This window comes from Neofelis nebulosa, chromosome 1 (assembly GCF_028018385.1).
Source record: "Neofelis nebulosa isolate mNeoNeb1 chromosome 1, mNeoNeb1.pri, whole genome shotgun sequence".
NCBI lineage: Eukaryota > Metazoa > Chordata > Mammalia > Carnivora > Felidae > Neofelis > Neofelis nebulosa.
In genome coordinates this window covers 68279408-68295610 of record NC_080782.1, presented here as the reverse complement: position 1 = coordinate 68295610, position 16203 = coordinate 68279408, and the positions used below count along the sequence as shown (strand labels likewise).

Here is a 16203-nt window from a genome sequence, read left to right as displayed (position 1 = left end):
TGAGGAAGTAGTTCTTTACCAGGTCAAGTCATTTTACACAGACCCCAGCACTAACTGATAATTTAGTTAACTTAGGGTTACATCCCTGACCTCTTGATCAGTGCAGACATTAAAAGTTCTTGCTTCTAACACTCATACATATATCCACATCATTCAACATCATTCTCCTGTAGTCTATTGGTCTCCTTAGGGTCAATTAGCAGTTTTTAAACCAAGATTAATACAAATTTAAAAAATTGTATGGGTTATTATAGGAACATCTCCACAACCTACTAATAACTTAAAAATACAAATTATAAAATAATATAGTTAGCAAAATGTCTTGTGTTTAGAAAAATATATACAAAGCAAAATTATATATATAATCATTTGTATATAAAAGTGATTACACGTACATACTATGTACACATTTATAAATACGTATATATGCATATGTATATATAATTTCCAAACATAAAGCTAGAAAAGTTCAAAGACAGAAACCACACTTCAGCAGGGTTACCTTTGAGGAGTCTGGCACTGGAGAGAGGCTGACCCATGGGGAGAATCTTCTATAGTGCTTCACCATGTGGATGCAGGGTAGAGAGACCATTCCCCGGGAGATGAATGTCAGGGTGTTCCTCCTCCACCTGATTCTGTGTTTTAATAAGTAAAAAGGTACATAAGAAAAAAAAAGTTCTTACTTCTACACTCAGCCCCTTTATTTTTGGAAATGTATTTGCATATGTCTTTGGAATCCTCTCTTTGAATGATTTCGTTCATTGTAATATAAGGCAATATTTATTGGTCCCATAAAAAGGAAAGACGTTTGGTCTCCTATCTTTCTCATGTTTTTATCATCGTGAGGATGGTTACCATTTATCAAAAACAGTCTATCCTTAGTAATACTCTCCACCTGGCTCCCAGATCAATCAACATGCCTGTAAATATTTTTCTTTCAGCCCTCTACCCTCATATAAACACCTAGAGGAATAAGTGCCTGTTTTTCCACTACCTTCTGGATAATTCCTTTAGTCCCTGCTCCAAAAAATAACTAAACACTTCCCCTAAGGCTTTCATAAAAAATTCCTTCTAAATCCTACCAATTCTCCTCTCAAACTATATAACCTAGCTGAGCCACTGACTCCAGCATATGCCTAACTTGAAAGAAAGAAAGAAAGAAAGAAAGAAAGAAAGAAAGAAAGAGAAAAAGAAAGAAAGAAAGAAAGAAAGAAAGAAAGAAAGAAAGAAAGAAAGAAAGACAAAGAAAGAAAGAAAGAAAGAAAGAAAGACAAAGAAAGAAAGAAAGAAAGAAAGAAAGAAAGAAAGAAAGAAAGAAAGAAAGAAAGAAAGAAAGAAAGAAAGAAGAAAAAGGAAGGAAGGAAGGAAGGAAAGAAGGAAAACAGGAAGAAAGGAAGAGAGAAAGGAAGAAGGGAAAGAAAAGCCCAGCCAGAAATGTCAATACAGGAGTCCAGGATATCCACTACCACTTTACTTAGGACTGACAGGAGACACAAACACACACACACACACACACACACACACACACACACACACACACAACCCCAGCCCTTCCCTTGAGCAAAGACTCTTAAGAATCTGTAAAATGTATATATTGAATCGATCTACTCATGTCACAGATAAAACTAACAGGAAAGAGCTTTCAGATCATTCTATTTCCTAACCTGCAAGATGAAGAATTATCATTTATAATCACTTCCCATTGCTAAAAACTCAATACATAACAGTAACTTTAACTCTTGGTTTATAACCAAACTTTTTATTTAACTGACCTGGAAGGTTGATTAAAATTCCATTTGGTGTTATAATTTAAAAACAAGTGAGATGACACTTCTAAGAATACATACACATCCACTTTTTTGAGTCATTTGGAAGGATTATAGAAATAAATGAACTGCACAACGAAACCAGTAGAAGTGAGAGTTGGTCCCTGTGGGTGTGTGGGGATTGAGTATAGCGAGGAAGTGATAAATTGGGAAAGGAGAACAGGATGCATCTCTCTTTAGGCCAGAGAAAATAACATAGGAAACTGTTAAAGAGTGTAGGAAGGGTTTTCTCCCACTTCTTTCCTCCCACAGGAAGTCACTAATACTTTCTGAGAAAAGAGATAAGTCGTCTAGTTTTTACCCATTAGTTAAAAACAGCAATTTCTAGACTTAAGCATATTAGTGAGGACTGCCCTTTACAACAGCTCAAGAAAACTCCACTTAGAAAGAAAACTCTTAACAGTAATCCCCATTGTTTCTAAGGTAAACCCACTCTATATTAAATGTAACTTTAAAACTGTGACTTTTATAAAGAATAGCAAGTGGGTTAATACTGGAAATTCTAAGGCCTTGCTAAAAACACTTCAAATGTAAAATAATGCTTATCTAGAATTAATGAAGCAAAAGGGGGAGCATAAAGAAACGTATGCTTTTAAGGGGCATTTTAAGTATGAGTATATGACATGCCAGCCTTTTTGAGAACCTTTGGTAGAAACAACTGAGTGGAGCTACTTGGTGCCCCCATTTCCCTCCTTATACCCTCCTCTGAATGATGTGAAGTAGGTAGCTCATATGGGGAAGTAGGTAGCTCATAACAGATCTTAGTCTGGCATCCTTAATCCAGAAAGACACTTTAAGAGGCCAGGTCAGTTTCCACGGAGGATGAGGCTGGAACATCTCCCTTCCACTCCTTACTCCCCCCATACAGGTGCTTACTCCCTGGGCTGTCCCCAGAATTAACCTTGAAGCCCGGCAATCAGAGAAGACAGACATATATTCAATCTGGTAAAAGTCCTGAGGCTAACTTCTCATCTCTAGAATTTAACCACTTACTAGCCTGCTCCTAAATCATTTTCACTAGGTCATGATGAAAAAAACATTTTTATCTCTAATTCAATCACAATTTATGGTTCTAAGAAGAAAATAATGGCATTGAAAGTCAAAAGTTATTTACAGAACTTCTGATATGTTCTGCCTTCTAGTAACATGTGATTCTTTCCATAGTTCTATTTTTTATACTGACTCCAAAGAAATAGGTTCTTAACTGTTTAACAATTTTGAAATTATTATATAATCTTTTTAAATTATTTAGAGATCTACATTTAAAGACTTGAAAACTATAGAGAATTTACATTGTTGACTTCCACAAAACAGCACATATTCAATACATACCATCCCAAAATTTTGGGATGGGTGAGTGTTGGTTTACAGGTATGTGTTGTAACCTGAATGAAAATACCCCTGAAAAGAATATCTAACTTCCATTGCCATTTGGCATGCCAAGCTCTGGAGGTTCTCTTTCTCCCTGTTTTAGGATCTCTATTCCCTTCACACTTGCTAACTCAGCCCACATTGTTTTGTTGACATGTAGAGAGTGAGGGTAGGGTATAAGTCTTAACAGTTTAGCATTTTGACTGCTAGAAGACTAATATTACTAGGCAACATATCCATGTTTCTTGCCTGATAATTAAGACCCATATTTGGGGGATCCACGGAATCTCAACACCCCAGAAATGCCATGTAGCATTAAATATTTCTGTGCTTTCTTTCCCACTGTTATGGGCTAAATTTGTATCCCCACCTCCCCCAAAATTACTTTGCATAAATAATTACATTAAAATGAGGTCATTAGTTTGGGCCCTGGTCCAATATGACTGGTGTCCTTATAAGAGGAAATTTGGATATAAACATGCACACAAAGGAAAGACAGGAAGAAGGCACAAAGAATATGATAAGACAGGAAGAAGACTATCATCCACAAGCCACAGAGAGAGGCCTGTAACAGATCCTTTCCTCAAGGCCCTCAGAAAGAAACAATCCTGCTCACACCTTGATCTCAGACTTCTAGTCTCCAGAACTATAAGAAATTAAATTTCTGTTGCTTAAGCCACTCAGTCTGTGGTACTTTGTTATGGCAGCCCTAGGAAACTAATACACTTACCAAAGGAAGAAGAGTACAGGAAGTTTTAAGATGCCAAAATGACAGATTGTAAAACAGTAGGAAATGGGGAAGTTCATTAAGATGACAAGTGGGAGCCAACAGGTTACATAAGAGTACAACTGTTATGCACTCCCCATAAAGGAAAGGATTAATTTTAGGTCCTGCTGGACCATGCAGAAGGTGTAAATTAAAGAAAATTATCTCTCCAATCCTAGGTTTAAAGAAAAAGAAAACCCCATAGAACACTGAAATATAAGATACAAGGTAGAAAAAAGAAATCTGCCATATTGAAAGTCTATTACTTAAAATAAGTAGTCCTAACACTTGAATACATAAGACATTATACAAAGTCTTTGAAGCTGCACAGTGGCAATTCTAGGATTCCTTTATAATGCTGAAAAAAGTCCCACTAATGGACTTCCAGGAAAACGCTAGTAAAAACAGGCCTAGGATAATTGCAGAACAGTGAATTTAGGCTGGTAAGAAATAGATTTCAATTATATTTATCTAATCATTGATAATGGATTTTTCCCAAAGTAATTTTTTTATATCTACAAACTTCCTTTTACTAAATAATGATATATAAATGGTGACTTGAAACAAGTCATTAATCAATTTTGGCTCTCTGTTTTCCCATTTATAAAATTGAAAATACATGGGTTATAGCTACACAAATACTTGAGATACCCAGACTGAACTTACTATCTTCCTGGATAAGAGCCAGCAGAGGTGGCACATACAAAGAGCATTTAATATATAACACGTTATTCTTTTTTGCTCTGATCATTCTCATTCTATCATCCTTCTCACTAGGGTGGAGAAATGTACCATCTAATGTTTCACAAAAGAGAAAACATTTTTCTGTCTTTCATGTCGTGGAGAAGCCTGAATTATCTTAATCATACATTGTGCTCTTGTCTTAAACATCAACATTCCCCTTGGTTTTCTATCCATGAGCCAGAAGATTGGGTTGATTATTCTCCTGGAAGCACACTCTTTGCCAAGGTTTACCATTATTTTTCATTAGTTTCAATTCTGAAAGGAAGGAGACAGAGCCTATATATGATGATGAATGGGGTTAAAGGCCCAAGGACTAACATGATTGTATAAGAAGCTACTGCTGGGTGATATATGAACATATTGGAGTAATACATGCTAAAAATGAGGAGGCAGCACAGAGCAGTTGGCAGGACAACAGGCAGCCTAAATTACATCATTCATTTAATAGGTCTAACATATGGTAGCTATTAGATCTCCAAAACAAATGCAAGGCTAACCAACACTCTCATAGAAAAAAGGCTTCCATTCTTAATTTTTTTTTTTAATAAAAGGCCTCAGTCCAAGTTGCTGCCAATTCCAACACAATAATAACATATATCTCTAAATGAAATAATAATCTGGACCTTGCCAAGAAATTAACAGTTTCACCTGATAATGTATGCTTTAAAATGTTAAATGTTCTTGTTTTTGTCTTTTACACATTTCTTAAGGAGCTATGCAAGAATTCAATGGGATAATTTAATGGTTTTAAGCAGCAACTGAATTCTGTAATATATAAATCAGCTCATAATTGTTTTCAGAATGAAAGATACAAATGCTCTATATTAAAGCTGGCCTTTGCTTAAAGCAAGTGAAACATATCTTTGATTCTGTCATTTTCCAATTAATCTCATTTTTGTGTTGCAAAAAACATAGGAGAAAGCTCCAGTGATCTTTTGGGGACGTAATTTTGCCCTTGTTTTACATGGTTTTCAAATAGTTACCCTAATCAGAAAAAAAAAAGAGAAAGAAAGAAAGAAAATGAGTAAAAAGGCAAAGTACAACCACTATCCCTCTATTAATAATCCCCAGAAATGTTTTTTTATCGTATTAAGTAAAACCTTTCATCTAGATGCCAGTTCTTCTGGTGAACTGCTCTGGAAGTCTCAGGCCTTTGTGAACACTCCAGAAGGGAAAGGACCTAGGGCCGACAGATGAATACAAAACAACTTCACCCCAAAATTCAAACAGGGACCCAAAAGATAGCTGCTTCCTCATTGCCTGCCTCTGAATTCTATGTTTTATTCAGGTCTTTCCCAGCATGACCCTTGTCCTTTGAATTCAATTCCTTCCGATTTAGCCCCTTGCTTCTTTAATCTGACTTCTCCCTCATCCCACTTTCCTTTTCCCAGTTGTTTAAGGCTGGAATATCATTCTTCTGCCCAGAAATTTCCAACATTTTAAACTTTTTTAAGATCATTTCTCAGGGTGTCCGGGTGGCTCAGTCTCAGTTAAGTGTCTGACTTCAGCTCAGGTAATGATCTCACAGTTCATGGGTTCGAGTCTGCATCAGGTTCCGTGCTGACCATGTGGAGCCTGCTTGGGATTCTCTCTCTGCCCTTCACTTGCTCGCACGCTCTCTCTCTCTCTCTCTCTCTCTCTCTCTCTCTCTCATTCTCTCAACATAAATAAATAAACTAAAAAAAAAAAAAAGAAGGGGCGCCTGGGTGGCTCAGTCGGTTGAGCGACCGACTTCAGCTCAGGTCATGATCTCACGGTTTGTGAGTTTGAGCCCCTCATTGGGCTCTGTGCTGCCAGCTCAGAGCCTGGAGCCTGCTTCTGATTCTGTGTCTCCCTCTCTCTCTGACCCTCCCCCACTCAGGCTCTGTCTCTCTCTGCCTCAGAAATAAATAAACATTAAAAAAAATTAAAAAAAAAAAGAATATCATTTCACTTCCCACTATCCATTCACCTTTTTCAAGATGCTTTCTCCCAATTTTCCTCTGGTAAACAACTTCTTCCTTATTCTGTGTAAGTGCTTATAGTGAAATTAACTCCAGCCCTGTCTCCAGGGGTATGCAAGAATTAAATCATATCAATCAAACAATTATCTTCTACCCCCCTTCTCTTACTAGTAATCTCTACTTTAAGGTGATGATGAGTTTAGGATGGGCATGTGAACGAATCAGATCTGATGAGATACAAGTTCTAGAACTGCTGACAAAGACAAACTCTGTTTTATTGGGCATAACCTGGGAAGATACAGACCTGTAGTATTGGTGGACATATTTCCAATACATGAAACCCAAGAATGAAGCCACAGTGAATGATCCAGAGTGAAGAGATGGTGTGAGACCACTGTGAGACTATTTACTGCTGCCATTTACTTCTTACGTTACTATTTAATTATCTCAGGAGTAGAATTGTATACCCCTTGAGATCTTGGTACCTTAAGCTATGTTCTTGGTACCTTAAGCTATGTCTAACATAGTTCTATATTTGCTCTACCAAAAAGGAATTACATAAATCTAATAATGTGTACATTATAATAAAAGGTATGTATATCTTTGCCCCACATTCTCATTCACACCCCAAATTCAAACTAACCTGAGAGACGTAAACTATTCTTCCTTCAATGTGCCTCTCATAGTGTGAGCATCTCACCACACTGAATGTGATTCTAGAATTTAAAGAAACCTTAAAACAACACTGTCCATAAACTCAAGGCACCTACTTCATATGGAGCTCAACTGAAGATTTAATGAGATTTTAAGGGAGGAGTGCCTAACTGACTTACTGGGTAGAGCACGCAACTCTTGATCTCAGGAGAGTTCAACTCATCTCTGGTGAGTTTGAGCTCCGTGCTGGGCATAAAGATTACTTTAAGGAAAAGAAGAAGGAGGAGAAGGAGGAGAAGGAGAAGGAGGAGAAGGAGAAGGAGAAGGAGAAGGAGAAGGAGAAGGAGAAGGAGAAGGAGAAGGAGGAGAAGGAGAAGGAGAAGAAGGAGAAGGTTTTAAGGTAATTTTCACTATGAATATTTGTGTTAAGTTGATTTCACGAACAAGCTCCTGAATAATATGCAACTCTGTTTTATGTGACAGGCTACTGCAGACCCCAGTCATACTAAACTCTGAAGAGAGATTGATGTGGGGTCCCTGGGTGGCTCAGTCAGTTAAGCATCTGACTTCAGCTCAGGGCATGATCTCATGGTCTGTGGGTTTGAGCCCCGTGTCAGGCTCTGTGCTGACACCTCAGAGCCAGGAGCCTATTTTGGATTCTGTGTCTCCCTCTCTCTCTGGTCCTCCCCTGCTCTACTCTGTCTCTGTCTCTCTCTCAAAAATAAATAAACATTGAAATTTTTGTTTTAATAAAAAAGAGATTGATGTGATTTAAGTGTCTGTATCAGGAGCTTTATATGACATTTCTTTTTTTATGTTTTTTTTTTAATTTTTGAGAGAGAGAAAAGAGAGAGAGAGAGAGAGAGAGAGAGAGCATGTGTACACGAGCAAGTGGGGGAGGGGCAGACAAAGAGGGGGACAGAGGATCCAAAGTGGGTTCTGCCCTGACAGCAGCAAGCCCGAAACAGGGCTTAAACTCATGAGCTGTGAGATCATGACCTGAGCCAAAGTTGGATGCTCAATCAACTGAGCCACCCAAGGGCCCCAATATGGCATTTGATAGCATACTATAGGAGAAACTTGTCTACTTCTCAGCTTGATTTTCAGTCTCCAGAAGACCATCATTGATTGTCATGAGTCCATGGGGACAGGACAGGTAACTCAGAGATAATCTGCAATATGAGAGTGTATAAACCTTTAAATTCTTATAAAACAGTTCCTTTTCCTTTTTAGCAACGCTTATGCTTCTCTGAGCCTCATTATGGTTTTTGTCAAGGAGAGCTGATGAATAGGAACATAAAAATATGAAAGTCCCAGTACCAGGTATCAGAGTGAGACCTCAGAGATGTATCAGGGCCTCAGACAGAGACTGACCTTGAGGTACATGTAGGCAGATGGGACGCTGACAGCCTCACACAGATGCCTGTGTCCTAGCATGGTACACAGGCACAGAACATTCCTATCTCCTCTAGCCTGGCATAGAAGAAACAGCAGAGCCACCTGAGCAGAAGGGGCCATGAAGACTGCTAAATGTAAAGGATAGAGAGAATGTGGAGACCAGCATGGATGGGTGACCACAGGCCAGGTGGGACAACGTACAGTCCAGAGATCCCAGTGTAGAAACTGCTGCTTCAAGATCCCTGGAGCATAGGAATATATGAGAGGCTCTTCTGGCCCCACTTGCCAGGCATTCTACATAGCCATTCCCCCAGAACGGCACTGGGGCACCAGAGCTTAGAGCCCCTCTCAAAGGCTCCACTGGTTCCCCTTCTCACCCTCCAGCCTACAGGATCTTTCTCTAATCTTGAGGGAAGCCCTATTCTCTTCCTCCTACTCTTTCTAAATATTTTTTCCATACCCAAAATATTCTTAGTTCCCTAAGGACTTAGGGTTTGGAACACAACTCTGGAGAGGTTCTTTCTATGCTGTCACTTCCCTTACTGAGGTGATGAGCTCAGAGCTGACCATCTGCTCCAAATGGAGAGAGGAAAGGAAGTGCCAAAAAATATATAATAATAAATCTCAAAGATACTATTCCACAATACTTTCTTCCTAAATTAAATATTTATAGCCCTGTAAATGTACTCTATCTGCAGGTGTTACTCCTCACCCTCACCAACTGCACCCTTCCGAACACACACATACCACAGGTTGAGACCTGGGTCCAAATCCCAGATGAGAACTGCTGTGCACAAAGCATCCCCTGACCACAGGAGTGTTATTTTCCCCAGGCTCCCAAAGGTGAGAATAGACCATGGGTGAGTTCTTCCCCTTATAATGCTCCCTATCTGAAGTTCCCCAGGAAATTCTTCCATCTCTCGTTAATAATCCCTTGGCTCCCTGCCCCCCAAATTCACCCATCACTTCCACTGAACTGAGAGGAGGCCTTGAGGGACTCACTTTACAAAAGAAGTGAAAGCTTTTGTTGACTTAAATAAGGCAGCAGGTGTATGACCAGGCTCCCCAACCTGACTCTCCACCATAACTTCATGCCTAAAATCTTTAAGATCTCTGAGCTTTAGAGGTCTGGAGAAAGAAGGGATATGAGGGTTTACTGAACCCAGACTCTTGAAGGTACAAAATGGCTCTATTCTCTGTCCTCTAAGTTTTCTGAGACGCTTTCCTCCTACCTTCACCGAGTAGGCCTTAGCTCCAGTATTAGTGGCTGATGGTTTCATTTAAGGTAATTTCACCATTAAAATGTTCTTCTCTTCCTACCAACAAAACAAAATAGGGGTGTTCTTGTACTTCACCAGAGTCTTAGAACTGTCCACCTTCCAATGCAGAGCAGCGTCCTCTCAAGGCTTGTTAAGGAGTCCTTCTCCAAGAGATGTCTGGCTGTGGCCCTGGCCACTGCATCAATCCATAGCACAGTAAAGGGACACCCACTTGGCAGAGCATCAGGATCCTTCTGCCTTGGAAGCTACCTTAAGAACAGCCTGGGTCAGGGGATCCCAAAAGAGCTGCTATGATAACTGCCCATCTGTGCCATCTGTCAGGGCCTGAGCTGGTGCTGCTGGAATCACTCCTTCCTCTCCGGAATCCACTGGCTAAAATCACTGTCTGAGAAAGATGCCTTGAAAAGAACATATCATGCACCTACCTTTTTAACTACATTCTTGGTACTCACAGAACTCAGATCTACCCATTAACTTTATTAAGGTTAACAATTGTCCTCTTCCTTCTCCCCACCACTCTCAAGTTGCCCAAAAACTTCAAAGCATTTTTTGTAGAACTATTGCCAATTTAAATTTCACTACAGTCCCCTGGTTTTCCTGAAATCATTGGTATCTTGAGTACCTACCTTGTCTTGGCATGGGATCACAAGTGTTGCCCAAAATGGCTTGGCCCTAATTCTGGAGAGTATCAGTAATCTGTATTTCAGGATGTGCTGCATGAGGAATCACAGCAATTCCGGACAGGTCTCCATGGGTATTGCATACAAGTCTTGACCCTCAAAGCAAGTGTCCTACCAACACAATATTATTTTTCTATAATTTAGTCTAGCTTTTGTTTTAAGCTCCATTTCACTAAGAGGCAGAAATGACATCTGGTCCTTTGTCATTCTTCCTTTCCCCATTGCCCTTTTCCTGGGTAGTAGCTAAGTCCCCAGGGATTCCACAGTGCCCTGCTATTACTGGTCACCTACTAAGGCATCCGATGTCCTGTCTGGTTTTCTCTCATCACCATTAAGACCTCCCTCACTTCTGTCTGCAGGGCGAGTCCAGTGACTTCCTCCCCTGCTTATGAGCCCTGCTTCAGTGACTCAGGAACCTCTGTGAGGCCATTTGTGGCTGGTATGCTGAAACGTACCATGTAGCAGTTCCTGTTCTGGATTTAGATCCTTCCCCATGGTTTCTCCTGGAAAGTGGGCAGAGAGCCCTACTATCTTGGGTCTCACAAACCTATCTCAGGTTGCAGATTCTCCAGAACATTTGGAGTTAAGTCTCAGAAACACTGGTCATTCCCTGCCAAGGGCTTGGCCTGAAAGACTATGTAGGATGACCATTTTCCACCCATGCCTGGAGAAGTAAAGAAAGCTTGTGTGGAAAGAGAATCAAACAGGTCCTCATAGAGAAGCAGAGAAATAAAGAAAAGGAGCCAGGAAATTGCTACCTTGGATCCTAATGGTTTTTTGGTCATAGTCTAGTTCCTCATGAGGCCAGAATGAATCTTGGCTTTTGGATTCTTTAATATAAACTTTTATCTTTCCAAAAAAATTTAATTTGAGTAGGTATCTGTTAAAATGGATTCACATCTTACTTCCAGGTTTGATTTTAAAGTCAGTAACTTTTTAAAAATCACATACAGTAAAACTATCCTTAAAATACACTGATTAGGGATGCCTGGGTGGCTTAGTTGGTTAAGTGGCTGATTCTTGATCTCAGCTTAGGTCATGATCTCATGGTTCATGGGTTCGAGCTCTACATTGGCTCTGCATGCAGAGCCTGCTTAGGATTCTCTCTCTCTCTCTCTCTCTCTCTCTCTCTCTCAAAGTAAATGAATAAACTTTAAAAAAATACATTGGTTAAAAATTATAGTGTGCAGGGGCGCCTGGGTGGCTCAGTCAGTTAAGCGGCCAACTTCGGCTCAGGTCATGATCTCACGGTCCGTGAGTTCAAGCCCCGCGTCGGGCTCTGTGCTGACAGCTCAGAGCCTGGAGCCTGTTTCAGATTCTGTGTCTCCCTCTCTCTGACCCTCCCCTGTTCATGCTCTGTCTCTCTCTGTCTCAAAAATAAATAAACGTTAAAAAAAAAATTAAAAAAAAAAATTATAGTGTGCAATTTTTTTGGCTCTCTCCCCCTCCCCAGTGCACGCGCGCTCTCTCTCTCTCTCTCTCTCTCTCTCAAAATAAATGAATAAACTTTAAAAAAATACATTGGTTAAAAATTATAGTGTGCAATTTTTTTGGCAACTACAAGTTGATTTTATGCCCCCCCCCAATTTATCACTTATAAGTGTTTCACCATTCACTCCAATTAATTCTTCAATTTCTTCTTCAAGAATGTGGGTGAATCTATCACCACTAATATACCTGGTCACCAGAACAATACATTTCTTTCCATTGTCAATGACAAGAATAATTTTAAAATTAAATCATTCATACATTATTTCCATAGGTTTTGACCAACCTGCACTGACTGCTGACTACTTCAATCCTCTGTATTATTTAAACTTTTTCTTTCAATTTCTTTCTCTCTTGCTTTCACTTTTCATTTAAAGAAATTCTGAAGTTGAATAAGTTAATTATGCATATGATGAAATCCTATTACACTTGCAAACAAGCAAATGACATTGGAGATCACCTGCTTTTAGGACAACTTCTATTCATTCTGCCAATGTGGAAACTAAGGGCCAGAGAGCAAGTGCTCACAGTCATTTCAAAAGTATAGAGTGGTGATTAAGAATATAAGCTCCAGAATTAGCTACCAGGGTTAAATGCTGGTTCCACTACCTACTAGCTATGTGCCGTTGGGCAAGTTCCCTAATCTCTCTGGCTCAATCTTTTCCTCTGTAAAATGAGCATAATTATAATAGTATCTACCTCACTGAGGTGTTGTGATTAAACATGAAAGTATAAGTGAAGGGCTTTGAGCAGCACTTAGCACATAGTGAATGTTCAGTAGAGGGGAGACTGGCTGGCTCAGTCAGTAGAGGATGCAACTCTTGATCTTGGGGTCATAAGTTCAAGCCCTGTGTTGGGCCTAGAGCTTACTTAAAAAAAAATTTTTTTAAGTGAATGTTCAGTGTATGTTAGCTGTTGGTTTTTATTAGTCCAAGGACATGAGCCAATTAGTAGCAAAGCTGAAATAAAAACTGAGTTTTCCAAATACTTGACTGGTGCTCTCCCCGTGCCAGGATCTCTCTCATTGTGTTGTCACGACAGTGACCGGCCAATAGTAAGAAGTCAGTATATGCTTCTTGGATGAGTGCAGAGGTGATAATAATCTCTGATCACAGATCACTCCTGTCCTACATGGCACTGCTCTGATCACAGAGCAAAAATCCATGTGTGGGACTTTCAGTCATAATAATGGTGAGTCAAATGAATCCTTGCAAAAATAATTTATTTAGGAAAATATGCATAATATATTTCTAAATATTCCACAAATTTGAGATGAATGGTGTTAAATATATATATATATATATATATATATATATATATGTGTGTGTGTATATATATATATATATATATATATATACACATATATATATGTATGTATAAGAATAATGTGGAAATTTTGTGCATCAAAATGTTAACACTATGGTATATAATTTGGAGTGTTCTTTTGTTGTTTTCCTTTGGGCTTTTATTCACTCTCAAGTGTTCTTCAGGGAGCATGAATTATTTTTTTTTTGCTAGAAGAAACAAATAAATGATTTCATTTAAAGGTAGATGGACCAAACTAAAAGTGAGTTCAATACAAATGGAAAAATTATTGATAGTATCCTTTGTCAGTAATTCTTCATAATTCCCCAGCTTCATAACGCAATTTTGATGGGAGTTCAATATGAACAACTCAAGATTATGAAAGTAATTACATTTAGCTTAATTAAAATGACTAATTGTTCCACTTCTGCTCACATAACACCTGGTAGGACTGATGCTCAGGAGGCTGGGCCTAAACAGCTTAAAAAATGCACAGGTGCTAATTAAGAAAAAAATGTTTTCCAAAAATCTCAAGTAGACCACAGCTTGGGGTCAGAAATATCACATTTGGCTTGAAATTACATGTCATATACTCCTAAACAAATAAGCAGATAAATGTACAAATGAATAATAATAAGAGGTAGATGCCATGTAGTATGTGACACCTCGTCAAAAGTTACTGCGAGCAAAACGTTTAATCCATCGGTGGTTTTGCTTTTCAAAGCTTCCCCCTTCTCTTCTCCCTCTGCCCATTCAAATCAACTGAAGTGAGTGGATATAACAGCGGAATACTGAGTGTGGTGGGCAGCCTTGAAAATGGCCCCAGTGATTACCATCTCTTCCTCTTCAGAATGGCATTCTATAACCCCCATGCCTGCCTTGAGTGTGGGCTGGACTAGTGGATTACTTGTAACAAATACATTATGGCAAAAGTGGTAGGATGTCACTTGCAAGATTGGGTTACAAAAAGACTGTAATTTCCTTCTTGGCCACCTTCCGAGGGAAGCCAGCTGCCATGTTATGAGCTGTTCTAGGACTGTTCCTGTCCTACATGGCAAGGAACTGATGTCTCCATCCAAAGGCCAACAAGGACCTGAGGGCTACCAACAATAATGTGTGTGAGACTGGGGAAGCAGATCCTCCCCAGTCAAGTCTTGAGAAAATGACAGCTCCACCAAACACCTAACCTGCAGCCTTGTGAGGGAGCAGAGGCACTCAGTTCAGCAACCCCCAGACTTCCTGACCCATGGAAATTGTGAGATAATAATGTTTGTTTTAAGCCCCTAAGTTTTGCTGTAATTTGTTATGAAGCAATAGATACCTAGTAGACTGGAGAACAAAAAGAAAGCTTAAACTAATATCATACAATATAATCAATTAATAACAATAATAATAGTAGGCATAAAAACTAGAACAATTTGGGTAACAAAATAATGTTGTATTAGATCATAAAGTGGAATTGGATTATAATGTATACATACATTGATACTGATATATATAAATTATTGAAAAAGAGGAGGAAGGAAGGCATGTATCTTACAGAAAAATTCCAAATAACACATATTAGCTTCTCCCTATTACAAGGAGGTAGATTAATCTCCCATGAAGGGATGAACTTAAAGACTTGATTCCAAAGAATATAGTATAGATAGGGGAAATGTGACTTTACAATGGAGAAACCTGGAAAACTCCACTTTATCTAAGTGATCAAGACTAACAACAGCAGGGATAAGTCATGTGGATATATATAGCCCTTTCCCCACAGGGGCACCACACCTCTGTGGTATTCTTCCCCAGAACTCATAACCCAGTCTAATCATGAGAAAGATAGCAGACAAATTCATAGTAGGGGATATTCTACAAAGTATCTTACCAGTACTGCTCAAAACCATCAAGGTCATGAAAAACAAGACTGGGAAACTATCATGAACCAGTGGAAACTATGGAGATGTAACAACTAATGCAATGTAGTGCCCTGGACTGGATCCTAGAACAAAAAAGGGACATCAGTAAAAAATAAATAAATAAATAAATAAATAAATAAATAAATACATACATACATACATACATACATACATACATACATACATACATACATAAATAAATACATAAATACATAAATAAGCCTTCTCCACTTCTCCCTGTATGTCTCTCCTCTGTGTGTCTTTTATAAGGACACTTGTCATTAGATTTACAGCCCAATCAAATAATCCAGAACAATCCCATCTTGAGATCCTTAATTTAATTACATCTGCAAAGACTCTTTTTCCAAATAAGGTCACATTCACATATTCCAGGAGTTAGTTTGTGGCCATATATTTTGGGGGGCGACCATTCAATCTACTACAGATGTTAACATTAGGAGACGATGGATGAAGGGCACATAGGAAATTGCTATATTGCCTTTGCAAATTTTCTGTGCACATAAAATTATTCCAGAATAAATCATACTTAAAAAAACAGTTAACATTTAAGCAAAGTTGGCTTTTGACATAAAAATTCAGAGACTGAAATAGTAAGAAGAGGTATCCACAGACATCATTTTGAGGACAGCAACATTGGCACAGCAGACGGCAACACTGGCAACAGCTGTTGTCTATAATTTTGTAAAGAATAACACTTAGATTAATAACAATACTATAGGGGCGCCTGGGTGGCGCAGTCGGTTAAGCGTCCGACTTCAGCCAGGTCACGATCTCACGGTCCGTGAGTTTGAGCCCTGCGTCAGGCTCTGGGCCGATGGCTCAG

At 39.0% G+C, this 16203-nt stretch overlaps 1 long non-coding RNA gene across 1 annotated transcript in view; it reads right to left on the bottom strand.

The window, feature by feature from the left end:
- Positions 1–16203, bottom strand: part of LOC131509400 (uncharacterized) — a 61499-nt gene that overhangs the window by 20523 nt on the left and 24773 nt on the right. Inside the window, exons 3-4 of the long non-coding RNA XR_009260469.1 lie at positions 15329–15442; positions 503–635 (exon numbers count right to left, since the gene is read on the bottom strand). This is a non-coding gene — a long non-coding RNA (uncharacterized LOC131509400). The remainder of the gene's footprint in view (positions 1–502; positions 636–15328; positions 15443–16203) is intronic.